The sequence below is a fragment of the Heterodontus francisci genome, chromosome 9 (assembly GCF_036365525.1).
Source record: "Heterodontus francisci isolate sHetFra1 chromosome 9, sHetFra1.hap1, whole genome shotgun sequence".
Classification (NCBI taxonomy): domain Eukaryota; kingdom Metazoa; phylum Chordata; class Chondrichthyes; order Heterodontiformes; family Heterodontidae; genus Heterodontus; species Heterodontus francisci.
Window position 1 is genome coordinate 65,436,352 of NC_090379.1, and position 13,570 is coordinate 65,449,921.

Below are 13,570 nucleotides of genomic sequence, written 5' to 3' on the forward strand. Positions count from 1 at the left end.
ACCTACATAGCAAGAACTTTAAAAGTTGTAATAACATATATGAGCAAATTCCTGAGTGAGACATCAAGTAGAATAGGTCCAAAAAGACAGGGTATAAGAGACTCATGCCTGCTGATCAGTAAGCTTCCAGAGTGCTGTCCTTGCAGAGATGATGTTGACTTGTCTGCTTTGCTTCACTCTTCTTGGCTGTTTCACTAATGGTCCTCAGTGCCTACTTTTGCTGATAGCCAACCCTCTCACCCAATAGTATGGCCACCCAGTACTGCCAGCCGAGACCAAGCCCCCGTGCAGACCATCCAAGACCAAGCCCATCCATCACTGCCACCCAAAACCAAGCCCCCACATGCAGAGTGCACAGTACTGTAGGCTGACAATGGCCTTCATTCCCCCCTCTTCCCCTGTCGAGTGCTTGTCATGGTTACCTACCTGTCGTGGTACTGAGGCCTCGTCTCGGTGCTGCCAGCTTTCAATGGCCAGGGATCAGAAGGCATGTGAGGGTCACCCGCTGTCCACTTAATTCCAAGCTCCCCATTGAATCACTTACAGGTATAATCAAATGCATTAAAACTAACCGTTCTACAATTTAAATTGCAGTTCTGTCACATCAGGGTGGCGACGTCACCTTGGTCCGCCGCCGGCTAAATCTGAAACCAATGTTATGACGTTGGATTTCCGGACAGACTCATCTAATGTTATTCTCTGGCCCCCAACACCTCTATTCCTGCTCCAACCGGCCTCACTAAATTCAGCCCAACGCGTACAGCAATTGAAAATCCTGTACTGTAATTGCTTTGTGCCATTCCTGTGATATTGAAAGCATTGGGTGCCACTAGCTATCCACATTTCAAGGTATTAGCATGTTGTTAAATCAAAGAATTTAAAGAGTTATTTTCAAAACTTACACTTTCATTGTGAGTCTTCCTGATTACTAAATTAAGTGGTTGGAAAATCATTGGCAGCACACATTTGAATTTGTGATATATATTTCTGGCAGACAAAGCTCCCCACTAGAAGCACAAAGTCATAAAATTACCCCTTTCATTCATGAATGCAGTAATGCATAAGGGCCTGGAGCATCAGCTAGTAGGCGGCACTAGCTCTGACCTCAAAATGCAGTTGATGTCTCTTCAATACAAGTCTGAAAACTTTTCTAAGTGTTACAAAGGCTTTATTTTTGTACTCAGAACTTAGAATTCTGTGTGTTTAAAACAAATGAGAAAAGGATTTTTGCTCAGTGAAAGACATCTGAAAAATAATTGGAATTCCTGTAATGTTTTAAAAGGAAGTTCAGAACAAGAGTGGAACTTTATGGGTGTTTGGAAAGGAGGTTGAACTTGTACAAGGACAGCAAGGCCAGTAGTTTCAAGGAATGAACTTCAGAGCAGCTTTTGAACCAAGGGGAGATGTGTCTGCAGATATGATCATGTTCAGGAAGGTTCTTTTTTCATCTTGGATCCTTTAAAAAGCCTGTGAATTGGACAAAGGGCAGGCATGTGAAATCTTTGCTTTGACCTACTTGGAGCAAGAAGGAAAAGACCCAGAAACATGTTACCTCTCTCTGTAAAGGAGACTTGCATCTCTTGAAAAGGAATCCTGCATTTGAAAGGTGGCAGATTCCTGTTGCCTCCAGTCTCTGAAGAATTTCTGCATCCAGTGAGATTCCTGTTCCCTCCTGTGTCTAAGAAATCCTGAAATCTGAAGAATTCTTCTACTGCGAGACTGCTGCTTCAAAACCCAAGCAGACCTATTGCTACACCCTGCTAGAAGACCTATGTGATGCCTGCTGCAGTTAAATTGCCATGAACACCTACCCATCATCGACTGTTTCTCAACCTTGCCTGGAGAAACTTCGAGTGGCATCCGACTATTCAGCTCTGGGACACCTCACCATACCAAAAACAACCTACCAGAAAGTGAACCTCAATTATTTTTATTATTCCTTCTGTTCCTAAGAAACAGCTGTAAACCAAAAATTATTTTTTCCCCGGTTAACCAGTTTCTTTTTGAATGTATGTGTACGTGCATGAAGGTTAAGGAATTAAAGAGTTTTCACATATATATAGAGTTATCTTGTTAGTAGTTAAGACCTATTATTTCTTTTCTAATAAATAGTTAATGTTGTTGTTGTTTAAAGAAACTTGGTTTGATATGCTTTATTCTGGGAGAAAAATACAGTGTTTAATTTGGCTATTCTTCGGTAGGTGGGAAACTTTATTTGATATGCTATGACCTGTGGAGTTGTAGGTCCGAATTAATAGTGCATTACTTCCGCCTTTGTCATAACATAAGCAAAGATTTCGGCAACCACAAAGATTTAGTACTTTTAGCATGAAGGAGCCATTCTTTCAATGTCTTTGTAAGGTTTTCAATAGACTTGCAAAGTATCAAGTACTGTCAAACCTGGCATACTCCCTTGCACTGTCTAATGGCAGTGAGTATGAGGACCAGGAAGTTGAAGCGAAAGAGTGTTCCTCCATGGAGGGGAAACCAGTGATTGACAAAACTCTTAACTTATTCCCCCAAAGCCCTCACCCTCTTATGTTTATAACCCTTCTTAAAACATATATCTTTATCCAAAATTTTAGTTGCCTCTCCTATTCTCACCGTAAAGCGCATGGCCAACTCTTTTCCTCTTCGGTGAAGTACCTTACTCTGCTTTTCTATATTATAGGCCCCAAATCAATGCTAGTTATTGTTTATATGCTTTTTAATTCTAAGGGACTGAGTGAGCAAACAGGCAAGGCTAATATTTGGAGTTCTACAACAGATTGGGAAGAAATATTCACTCAAGCATCATGTAAGTAAAGTTAGTAGCAGTGTCATTGTTGACAGGTTCCAGGACCCAGGTCAACATGATGGATCAAAAATAGAAAGAATATTTGTCAGAAATTGAATCATAACCTCCAGAGAAACTAATAGGACCACAAGGTAAATTAAACATAACAGCTGCAACTGACTTACCCACCATATATTTTGATGGATGATTTGATGGAGATGTAGATTTACAAAATGACAGCTAAGGTCTTCAGTTCCCATCCCCATGAGTCAGAAAACAACACCGCGGCAACTATCATAAGAACTTAATACAGCAGAGGAAATCATCATTATTTGGAAGAAATTCTGGGATATAATTGTTTTTGATTGGAGAAACCTAGCTTAGAAATTCCTTCTGGCTAAACTTTTTTTGCTGGCAGGAATTAGACAAGCTTGAACCAGAAAAGCACAAACTCAAAAATTCACAGCCTTCTTGCCTGCTTCACATATCAAGTGATTTTCCTCAACTAACTATCTGCTGGCAGCATTTTTCATTAAAGGACCATAATGGGGCAGCTACTTAAATTCCAATTTTCTCACTCTGTTCCTGCACTGTGCTAAAGACACCTATCGAAAATGAGCAATAAAGGCAAGGAAGCCTTTCATCTGATGGCAAGGAATTCTTTAAAACTCTTTTTTTTTTACTGTCATTCAATTGCAAAGAGTGGGGATTGCTTTTAATGTTCCCCTCTCACAGGATTTCATGGAGAAAGGCAAGGAAAAACAAACAAGAGCAGATGATTCCAGAGCCAGATTGGCTGTACATGCCATCATATTGTCAACTGCGTCTACAGGCTCACACACAGCCATTTGGCAATGATGGAGGAGCATTACCTCTATAAATTCACCAGGGAAGCAATTAGAGAGCTGTTCCATCTGATGCAAGGAAAGCTACTCATAGCTTCTATTCACCATTATCACCATACTTGCAGTTTGTGTCTCTGCTTCTTTCTAGGATACTCCAGGCAGCACATGCAGGATAAGCTAATTTGCTGTCCATCAATGTATCAAAGGTATGACTGATGCATTGTTCCATTTCCATTCCTACAGAACACCAATAACAGCATGACAAGGCTGCCCAATCTTACTCCATTGTAGGATTTTCTAAAATACAGGTGTCGTTGATAGGCCCATGTAGTCATCTGGGTATCTTGGCACAATGCATCAGTGCAAAAGAACAGAAAGGGCTTCAACTCCATCAATATACAGGTAGTCAGTGCTTGACAAACCAAATCATCTAGGTTAATACTTGTTTCCCAGAGGGTTGTGAATGCTCCAATGTTGAGAATATTTAAGGCTGAGATAGGCAGATTTTTGGTCCCTCAGGGATCAAAGGATATGGGTATTGGGTGGGAAAGTGGAGTTTAGGTAGATCAGCCATGATCGTATTGAATTGCAGAGCAGGCTAAAGGGGCCTACGGTATACACCTGCTCCGATTTCTTATGTTCTTATGCTCTATGTTCCTAGTGACTAGAAGAAACTTCACAAAACATTTACAATGATGCTACACAGTGATCAAATGGATTTTATCCCACATCTTCAAAAATGGTCAGCTCCAAGTAAACAGTATAAGTAAATGAGGAAAATAAAGGCCTAGAAATTTGGTTGCACCCATTTCTGGGTGCCTTACCCGCAGAGTGCTAACAGTCAGCCCTCAAATGTGGAGGTCTGAGCAGCCCAGGATTTTGGACCTTGGACCTCATTATAAGGCAGAAGTCGCAGTGATTGGATCCCACACAGGTTCAGGTGCCAATTTTCAAGTAAGCAATTAGGTAAGATAGCAGAGGTCCGCAGTAGGAACTGCTGGGCATCGGAGTGTAATCATAGAACCATTGGGGGTCAGGGAAGAAGATTGTGAGGGATTAGAGTATTGTTGGGGGACTGGGCGTGTTTGTTGGGGGGCTGGGTGATCGGGACTGCCTGAAGGTCGGAGATCTCAGGACCTGCATTGATTATGGCAAGTACTTACCATTTTTTAACTCCATACTGTTTAGCATTGGTTTTCCCTGAGGCAATCAGCACTGGTACTGGCTATCTCAGGTGCAAACCAAAGTTGCAAGAGAAAGCAGAAGCAGGCTGTATGCTCCTTATCTGCATATGTTAATAGCCTAAAACCTGTTTCAGACATGGGTAAAGGATGCCTCGTTTAGCCTTTACCAAAAGGGTGTTAGCATGGCCTGAACCAGACGTTTGTATGCGTGGCACAAATGCCATTTTGAACACAAAGCAACACCTATAATGCCAGAAAAATGGGTGCTATGGAGTGAAATTTCTAGTCCAAAGTGTCCTGAGATTCCCTCAACCCAATGCACATAAGGTTCTATAGTCCAAAAATCAATAAATAAGGAGGTGAAATTTTGATTGATGCTTCATGAAAATGTAAATGTTTTGCCCTGATTTATGCCACCGTCGGATAGATTCCCTGCCTGTCAAAAATATTAAAAGTAATACACCAGTGCAAAAGATATTAAATTACATAAATGTAAAATTATATTAGTAAGAAGTAAAGACATGTCTTCATACAACTGGACAAGGAATGGATTCACAGTTTCAAATCTTGTTACTTATTCCATTCCTGTCTGCAAAAACGCTGCGGTCCTCACTTTTTCATGATGACCATTAACTTAATGAATTGACTACACCCAGTAGATAGCGCCCATCTTTAAATGCAAAAGCTCACAGACACATTGGGTGTTTATGCTAGTTTTTCATTCTGAAACAAGATCATTAACATGAGAAGCTTATTAGAGAGGAATTAGCTTTAAATATTCCAACTTACATTTAGGCTAATATTTTAATATTTAGTGTAGCTGGCGGGGGTGGGGAGGGGGCAGGGGAGGGGTGAGCCCGTCAGAGTTTTAGTGAAAAGTGTGGATTTTCTTTTTCAGATTTTGTGCTTTATTATTCCAGAACCTTTGTGGACTATGCAAAATATATCACGAATTCATTACATAACCTGAAAAATGTTGCAAAGTCAAAGACAAAGAATTAGAAGTAATTTAAACACAAATTACACTTGATGGACATTGATCTTTAATAAAGCTGTTTTAAATCTGAAAAAAAAAAATACAATCTGGTGAGATGAGTAAGTTGCTGGAATTTCTGAACAATTCCTACGCCTATATCAAATATGTTTTAAGAATCAATAAGCCTCTGCAACAGCTCCTTCATGTCAAAGATAGAAGGTATGACATTGATGAAAACGAAAGCTTAAAAATCTGAATTGGAATAGCAAAGCAATCAGATTTTATGATGTCAAAATTTGCTACTAGTATTAATTACCAATTACTGTAATTTTGTTCACACGCGACCATTAGATTCCCAATGATTCAGTGTTCTTTCTGCCCTGTTGAAAAGACACAGCAAAAATGTTTTGAACACCACTGACATGGCTATTGGAAAAAAGGAATGAATGACAAAAAATGAAATTCGTAAACTAAAAAAATATATAATTATAGCTACGACACCGTTAAGAATTATTGCTGAATTCTTTATTACATTTCTAACACACAAAAAATCAGGTGACAATTTTTGGGGGAAGGGTTTTGATGAAAGGAGTTGCTCACCCAGGTGAGGAATGTGTATGTGATTAATCCATTAGAAGACAATGTCAATTGAATTAAATCTCATCTATGTTTCGAGCATTTTTAATATTACAGAAGATGGGATTGTAAAGGCTTATTTCTTGCCCATTTCCTGCACTGTGAAAACACATGCATTTCAATCTCTAAATTGTTATAACTGCCTTTCATAACTTGTTGCTTCTATCCTGCATCCATCATATTATCCCAGAGTGGGATGACCTGTTTTGACAGTGAGTGCAGCTGCTATATTTGGACAGTGGCTCGCTGCTGCAAGACAATGCAAGTCTAGGTGCCAGAGACCTGCATTATTGAGTGTAACATTGGACAATGCAGGCAGAAAGGGTGTAGGGGCGAGCATACTAAAGTTCACTAAGGTCCAAATGCCATGTAAATTAGGGAATCCCCACTCATTCAGTGCTCAATTGTAACAAGAACTTTACAGAGAAAAAATATATATGTTTTACTCCTGGGTGGCCATCTCAAATAGGGCCACAGTCCTTATTTTTCAGCCTCCAAATGAAGGAATGATTTTGCATCAAAGCATTTAAAAATAATGGATGCACTATATGGGTAGTCAGTCCATTGTTGTTGATGCCCAAAATTCCTGTTATTCCCCACCCCACAGCACCGTACCACCAACCACTGCCTCCCCCCACCCCCCGCTCCTGAAGTGTCATGTACTAAGTGCTGTGTGCACTTTTAAAATATCTAACGAAGCTGACTTTACAATATGGTGCAAGGTCAGCCCATTTTGTTACATGTGCACCTAAGGAGCATAGACCCTGTGGTGCTGCATGAGGACTACATTATTGGCCCCTATGTGTATCATTTCATATTCATCTATATTAAACTGCACATCCTAATTATCAGTCTGGGTACTTATTCCTCAGATTCCTTTGAACAACAGCATTTTCAGTTGCAAATATTTCCTCCCCTTACACTTCCCTGTCAACAGAAAACTTACAAATTCTGTTTTATGCCATATCATAAAGGTTGTGTGTGAAGACTGAAAACCATAAAGATCCACAAACTGATCCAAGGGAACTCTACAATTATTACAGCTATTCCACAAATGTCAAATATTAATTTATAGCTACATAAAGTATTCTATTATCTAGCTACATTTTAATCCACTTTACTGGTTCCACCTTATTTTCTGAAAGGTTACCTTTTCTATCTTGAGAGATTACTATTTTAAAAATGTGAATAATAAACTTGTGACAAAATCTAGCTTAATTTTAATTCTGTTAAAGTTATAAACAGCTTCACTTAAAGAAATTATGTCCCAGCTTACATCAAGCTATTGTTTCAATCATTGTTTGGTTGTCAGCAGCCAGTTTGCTTGAAGGAGGAGCTAAGCCATTCAATTCAAAGATAACATTCCATGTGATCTGAAAGCAAAATACTGCGGATGCTGGAAATCTGAAACAAAAACAGAATGCGTTGGAAATACTCAGCAGTCTGGCAGCATCTGTGGAGAGAGAAACAGAGTTAACGGCCAGAATTTTATGGCCCCCCAACAAGTGGGCTAGTGGCGGTTGACTAGGAGGTGGGGAAGGGGTACCATTCCTGACCCCCTCTCGTCTCCATTGCAATTTTAAACGGTGTGGCGGCGGCGAGAAACAGCTGCCCGCCCCAGGCCAATCAAGGCCCTTAAGAGGCCAATTAACTGCCACTTAAGAGCCTCTTCCCACCACCGCAGGTATTTTACCCACGGTAGATGTTCGGCAAAGTCCCCAAGAACACCTGGTGGCCTTCTTACGGGCTGGAAGGTTCTCCTGATCGGGCACCCTGTGCCCCACGGAGGGCCACCCCTGAACCCCAACCGCCCCCAATGCCCAGCACTCCCCCTCCCAACTGACCCCACTTGCCTCGCCAGGGCCCGGCCGATTGTCCCCGGCAAGGCCCCAAAAGCATACCTTCTTTCTGGGGCCGTCCTTCCTCTTCCTGCTGAAGCTTGATGTAGTCCCAGCAGTAGCCACCGCTCCTGGTGGCGCTACTGGGATTAAGAGCTGCAGGTCCATTGATTGGCTTGATAAATAGGGACATAGAGTATAAAACCAAGGAAGTTAATATAAACCTGCATAAAACAATAGTTCAGCCTCAACTGGAGTATTGCATCCGGTTCTGGGAACCACACTTTCGGAAAGATGTTAAGCCATTTGAGAGGGTGCAGAAAAGATTCACGAGAATTGTTCCAGAAGTGAGGAACTTCAGTTACATAGATAGATTAGAGAAGAGAAGATTAAGAGGAGATTTGATAGAGGTGTTTAAAGTCATGAGGGGTCTGGACAGAGTAGATAGGGAGAACCTGTTTCCATTGGCCAAAGGATCGAGAATGAGAGGACACCAATTTAAGGTGATCGGCAAAAGGAGCACAGCAACATGAGGAAAAACATTTTTTACTCAGTTAGTAGTTAGAATTTGGAATGCACTGCCTGAGAGTGTGGAGGAAACAGATTCAATCGAGGCCTTCAAAAGAGAACTGGATAAATATCCAAAGAGAAACAAAACCCATGTGTCTTATTAACCACTTTCTCAACCTGCCCTGAAACCTTCAATGATTTGTGCACATATACCCCCAGGTCTCTCTGTTCCTGTAGTCCCTTCAGAATTGTACCCTCTAATTTATATTACCTCTTCCCATTATTCCTACAAAAATGAATCACTTCACACTTTTCTTCATTACATTTCTTAAGGAGAACAATTGTGAACTACTTGGTGAGTCTCAAAGAAGGTTGAAGTATCAAATATTGGCATCAATAGTATTCATCAAACCAGAATTTTAGCTTTTTCACTTCAAATGCTGATGTTCTTTTCTCCCATTAAGAAGAATAGATCTGGCATTTGGTGATGTGGTCATGCATTCAACCATAGATCCTCATTATCCTGGTGGCTGTCTAAGAGTGCAGTCTGACTGGAAAAAATAACTGCCTACATCACATTGAAGATCCATTGTAATTTTTTTTTAAATTTCCTTCATTTTGTTTTCAATTTGTTATCCCTGCCAGGTACTGAACAGTAATGAAAAAAGACAAATTCCAGGATCAAGTTTAAAAGTTTAGTAACATAGCTTTAGGACTTTTTGTTTTATTTTCTTTATTGGTAGAGTTTTAGGAAAATTGTCACTGTTGATTGCAGTGAAATTATAAATGCACTCCAAAAATCACACAAAGGAAATGCTCGCCCAATTGTATTTTCTATGGAATGGAATGTTTTTTTATTTCTTCTTTATTCCTATCTTAAGCTTGCATTTTATTTCATTTTTGCACACTTTTTTACACCTGCATCAATTCAGATTTTTGAATAATGTTATTGCAGGCAAATATAAGCCTAGCCCAGGCTGTCATTTCTTGATGGGCCTCTTGGGGCAGAACCTCCATCCTCCCCAAATATGATCCATGGCATTAGGGGGGTGGGGTGGAATTGACTTCCCACATCAGGAATTTTATCAACCTGGTCTCTCTAACACCAAGCAACCTGGATGACGGGATGAACCTATGAGGAAAAACCTGTTAGCCTTGGGCTCTTCTGCTTCCCAGATGGTTTTCTTATATGGGACATACTTAGATATACTTCTTTAAAGAAGTATATATTACACTTAAGGATAGAGAAAATGCATTTTAAATAATCATTTCAGATATACTGGGCTTAGGATCGGGAAGGCAAATTTAAGCTCCAGTGCAGCCAGGCCACTGTCATTTACCTGACGATGTGAAAATAGATTTCCCTGGTATATCGTCACCACAGGAAATACGACAAAGCTAACCAGGCCAATTATCACCATATCAGCCTCCTCTCCATCATCAGTAACACAATAGGAGGAGGCATCAGTCGCTCCATCAAGTTGCATCAACTCATCAATCCCCGACAAAGAATGCCAGTTAAGAGATGAGAGTACCTGCCTGACGCAGCATTCAACCAAGGATGACACCAAGAAGCATAACAAAATCTCCAATAGCTGGAGTCATACTACCACCCAAGAGGAGGTTTGTGATTGTTAGAAGGCAATCATTGCAGCCCTAAGACATCCCTGCAGAAGTTCCTTAGGGCAGTGACCTCAGCCCAATTATTTTCAGTTGTTTCATAAATAATCTTTTTCACCATCAGGAGTTCTGTTCGCTGATGATTCGACAATGTTCAACTTCATTCACAACTCTTCCAAAAGTTAAGCAGTTATTCTAGTTTACACCAGGATCTGGACAGCTTTGTCACTTGGGTTAACAAGGGGCAGGTAATATGACAGCCAAAGAGTATCTCCAACAAGTCAAAGGTTAACTACCTCACCAACCTTCAACAATACCACTTTCATTCAGTCTCCCACCATCAACATAATTAACTGGAACAATGATATCAATCTGGAATTTCTGACCAGTGGCTCATCTCCTTACCATTCAAAGCCTCTCCACAATCTGTAAGGCTTGTGGGAAATACAGCTGCAACAATATTCACAAATCTCAATACCATATAGGACAGAGCAGGCTGCTTGATTACCACCGAATTAATATCCATTCCCACCATCACCAATGCACTGTGGCTGCAAAATGTACTGTCATGAGTATCTTTGTGTTATCTTCAGCAACACATGGATTCCATTTCCTTGAAGATCTCGAGAAGGCTTATTTACATCTAAACTAATACACACAATACAGAACAATCTATAACAGAATCTTTGCCAGGGCATTACAATGCAGAGAGACTATGACTTCCAGTCACGTGACTACATCCTGGTATTTAACTCATTAGCATACTGAGTTCTTAAAGGGGCATCACTCTTAAAGCGATACTACAACATGTACTATCTGCAGAATGCACAGTAGCAACTCACCAAGCTTCCTGGAACAGCAGCTCTTGGCCCTGTGACCACTACCACTGGGAAAGACAAAATCAGCAATGTCATGAGCACACCATCCCCTACAAATCACACATCAACCTGACCATGACATAGAATTCATCATCGCTGTGTCAAAATCTTGGAAAACCCTACCTTGTGCTGATAATTATTTAAATCTTGCTTTCTGTATCTATCATCAGTAAAGGAATCTCTGTACTTTTTTTAGCTGTGCAAAGATCACCTGAAATCATGCTTCTATCTTTTCATCATCTTTTTAAAATTAAAATAAGTTCGTCAATTGCAACCCGATGCTGTTTAATCCCCTAATCTAGTTAAATACTGTAAATAGTTAGTTGATGCTGCACTGGAAATAATAGTAGGAAGGAAAAGATCCAGCAAACAGCGGGGCACAAAGAGCCCAGGAAAGAGAGTGAGACTTCACTGAGAGAGCGGCAGGCATAAAAAGCCCAGGAGAGAGCGAGAGTTCATTGCAAGAGCAGTGGGAGGAGTGAGAGTGGAGCGGGTCATAAAGAGCCCAGGAGAGAGCGAGAGTTCACTGAGAGAGGAGAGGAAACAGCAAGAGTGGAGCGGGGTATAAAGAGCCCAGGAGGGAGAGAAAGTTCACTGTGAGAGCAGCAGGAGTGAGAGTGGAGCGGGTCATAAAGAGTGCAGGAGAGAGCGAGAGTTCACTGAGAGAGGAGAGGAAACAACGAGATCGGAGTGGAGATGGCCGCTGCTGCTGCTGCCGCCAGTCTGAAGGTTTAGAGCCGTGTTTGGAAAAAAGAAAAATCGAGGTGCGACATCAGAGGGAAGCACGTGAGAGATTGGCTGGTGAGTATTTCCTGTTTATCTAAACTAGGGAATAAACTGGTGTGTCTTTTTTTTTAAAGTAAGGTTTATTACTACTAGTAAGGTGAAGAGGGGAAGGAGGTGCTCCTTTCTTCTACCTTTTTCAGCTTCCAGTAGTTGGTGAGTTTTTCTTCCTTTGCCTCCAAGCTAGGAGAGTGCAACTTAACTCGTAAGCCGATTGGTCAGTGAATATCCATTGTAAGGGACTGTGTCTAAGTAGCTGCATAATAGAAAAACATAAACATTTTAAATAACCCTTAACTACCTACAGGAGAAGGAGCTGATTGGTGAGTGAAGATCTGTAATTCTACATTCTACTAGCAACCAGTTTAAAAGTAAGGTTCATGTAAGGCAGGGCAGCTTGGCCGAGCGGAATGTGCCTCTGTGGTATGTGAGACGCTTCCAGTGGCCCTGACGAACACGTCTGCAGAAGTGTCATCGGCTGCAGAAAACTGAGCTCCGGGTTTCGGAACTCGAATCGCGGCTGGAGTCACTGTGATGCATCCACAAGGCTGAGAACTACGTGGATAGCGTGTTTAGGAAAGTGGTTGCACTGCAGGTTAGGAGCGTGCAGGCAGAGAGGGTGACCATCAGAAAGTTTAGGAGGACCAGGCAGGTAGTGCAGGAGTCCTCTGAGTCTATCTAGCTCACAACCCGGTTTTCCATTTTAGACGCTGGTGAGGGAAATGATTCATCAGAGGTGTGTAGCAAGAGCCATGTTCCGGGCACCAGGGGTGACACAGCTGCATGGATGGGAAGGAAGAAGAGTGGAAGAGAAATAGCGTTAGGGGATTCAATGATTAGGGGAACAGACAGGCGTTTCTGCGGCTGTAGATGTGACTCCTGGATAGTATGTTGCCTCCCTGGTGCCAGGATCAAGGATGTCACAGAGTGGCTGCAGGACATTCTTAAGGGGACGGTGAACAGTCAAAGGACGTGGTTCACATTGGTACCAGCAACATAGGTAGAAAGAGGGATGAGGTCCTGAAAGCAGATTTTAGGGAGCTAGGTATGACATTAAAAAGCAGGACCTCAAAGGTAGTAATCTCTGGATTACTCCCAGTGCCAGCAATAGTGAGCATAGAAATAGGAAGTTTTAGAGCTGATGAATGCATGCTGGAGAGATGGTGCAGGAGGAAGAGCTTCAGATTCCTGGCGCATTGGGATCAGTTCTCGGGGAGGTGGGACCTGTACAAGCCGGACGGTTTGCACCGCAATAGGACCGGGACCAATATCCTTGTTGGGAGGTTTACCTATGCTGTTGGGCAGGGTTTAAATTAGTTTGGCAGGGAGATGGGAACCAGAGGGTAGACTCAGATGGGGCAAGATCAGAAATGAAAATGGAAGGCAGCAAATTAGTGAGTAAGTCTGGAAGGCAGAGAAAAATAAGGATAGAAAATGTTTAAAAAGTTTGGCAGTGTCACGAAAATTTACTTCAATGCAAGGAGTATAGCAAATAAAGTAAATAAGCTGAGGGCACAGATAGAA